A 2,807-nucleotide genomic window follows, 5' to 3' on the forward strand; every position below is an offset into this window, starting at 1 on the left:
AAATAGGTGTTTTAATCCTGATGATAAATGATCCATCAGCGCTTACAGGTATCCAAAGTCAGCGTTCTTTGCATCTGTAGCTCAATCATCTTGAGCCTAACCAGCAAAAGACAGATGTCAAAGATCAAGAAAGGAATCAGACATACGAGGAGATGAAGTTAGAGTTTTAGTGTGATTAGGACTCTTTGTAATTACAGCTCAATACTTTATGTATTTAATGAGTTTGTTTAAAAATAGATAAGGGTAGTTAATGATAGGTCATTGAGCTCCCCTCATGCTTGAGGAGGAGACTCAAAGTAGTTTAGTTGGTTTTCCTATATATAATGAAAACTCTGATGTAATGGTGGTTGGAGATTTATAAAAAAAAACAGAGTTCTTATATCAGCTTATGTATAAAGAATTTTGACAGTAATATAAGGATTACTTTTTCTTCCCAAGATTCATCATGTGTTCAATGCTCAGAATATGTGTGGTTTTGTCATTATCCTTTATATATTTTACAGCTCACTAAATATGCAATCACTCTGAATTCACCTAGTGCTCAGACTTCCTGTGTATATTTATGAGTTGAGGTTCTTTTGAGAGATGTTCTGAGTGTTTAAACATTATATGCCTTGGCTTCCATGATTGAGTAGTTAATAGTTTACTGCAGAGGTGTTTGACTCCATGAGCCCAATGGTAGAAGTGTTATTTTGTTGTTCCAACCAGCTTATTTTCATGTATTGTTTGAAGAGTTAGCCATCTTTTCTTGTTATTAATCCATATCAAAAATCTGTGAGAGAGCCCTCTCTGACTAAGGAGGCTAAGCCTTAGTCTAAAGCCTGGTTTGAAATAGTTGCATGAGATCTTGCTAAGTAGCAGCCCTTAGTACACGATTTTGTGATAACAGTATGTTACTCGAATTCTTCATGGATTACCATTCTACCTCTGCAAAAGAATCTATTGCGTTTGCACCTATAGTGACTGATGGTATTCCACGTGTCATATCTACTTCTACTCCAATGACCACAGGTCTTGTTCATACTATGTCCTTTGATAAAATCATTCTCCTGATTCAGGAAGAATCTTCATGAGATCCATTTCCCTCAACTTAGTCAATCCATGGGTGCCTCCACATCAATGACCATATCTCTCTGTTCACATTGAGTGGAGGTTCTAGTTTGATCATTTATAGTATTCCTATGTCAAATGTAATAGGGTCAAGCTTCTTATTTACATCTGGATCATTGGTCCCCATGATGGGTGCCAGTATCTCAGTCGAAGGTATGTCTATAAATAACAATGAATTTCCTTATGGTGGAAATTATTTTACCTTGACCATGTCATACTCTAGCACAACCAAGGCTATATTTGTTTCTAGTGGGTCCTTGAATCCTTTTGGAAATCAACCATTAAGGGGATCTTCATTCTAAAAAGTCCATACATCAGATCCATGGAATGTTGTTAGGAGGAAAAATTCTATATACATGTATAATCTATGGGGTCCTAATACTTTTAATGACCCTTTCAAATCACCTTATGCCATAGGAGGTCCAAAACCTTTTGTGAATCCTTTTTCCACAAGGGCATATACCCTAGGGGCATTAATCAACAATAGGTTTACATGGGTGTTGGAGCTAACACCTTTATACAAACCACTTCCATGAGTCAACCTTATGCTAGAAACCAAGCTATGGGTGGAAAACCTCCTATACTTGGGTCACAGAGAACATCTTGACCCCCCAAAGCATAGTTCACTTCTCCTTTCTTAGAAGCACTATCTTTTCTAGATTTATCTAATTTATTGAACAATCCCATTAGAAATAATATTGCATGGCCACCTATACTTCATAAACTACTAGCAAGCATTCCTAATTTTGATGGTAAACCTAGAGAAGAACCTACAATCCACATCAATAATTATTATTTGTGGCATTCATCCAACTCATTCATGGATGACAACATTAGGTTGTGTCTTTTCTAATAGGATCTTACCGACGATGCTACCAAATGGTATATTGTCTTAGCATCCATCGCATATTGTCTTAGGATCTTATCGATGATGCTACCAAATGGTATATTTTCTTAGAATCCATTCCATATTTTGTTGACCATTATCAATTTCCTTTAGGTACTGATATTCCCACTAGATTTCATCAAGATAACTTTGTGCACATCTATGGTCATACTCATAAGTGAAGGAGGAGATGAGACCCACTTAAAACTAAGATTCCTAATGTATTTCTACATCAGTGGTTCATTAAGTCCTTATTGCCTAAAATTGTTGAATATGTGGAAAATGTAGGAGCCTAAATCAAGGAATAAGTGATCATTTATTCCCATCAACTTCACTTGATACATTCTCAAGTGAGTACCTTATATGAGATTATTCACAATGCTCCTCGATCATAGACTGGTCCTTCAAATAAAAAACCTAGAACCAATGATGAGGGAGTCATGGGGTCAGTATCTTCTAGAAACATAGGAAAACTATCTTCTAAAATGGGTCAGATGAACCTCTCTTCAAGTGCCTTGGCTAGTAAGCCTTCTACTCAAACTCCAAATGCTCCAGTTTCCACCTCTGAGGTCAATTCAACTTGGTCCACATTGACTAAGAATCCTTAGCAACCAGGAGGTAAGAAGAAAAATAACAAGTCTAAACTTCAAATAACGAACAAGGGGAATCACAAATGCAAAAGAATATTGGGAGTGGCACCAATGAAGAAAAATAAGAATTGGTATTCTTACAGGATTTTTCTTATTCATGACTGCCCCTGGATGGATGAGATTCATCAGTATTTATCGCAACAACGTGCTACTTTTCAACC

The sequence above is a fragment of the Pinus tabuliformis genome, chromosome 5_1 (genome assembly GCF_031772625.1).
Source record: "Pinus tabuliformis cultivar Carrire ecotype Pingquan chromosome 5_1, CPIR1, whole genome shotgun sequence".
In the NCBI taxonomy this organism is placed as follows: domain Eukaryota; kingdom Viridiplantae; phylum Streptophyta; class Pinopsida; order Pinales; family Pinaceae; genus Pinus; species Pinus tabuliformis.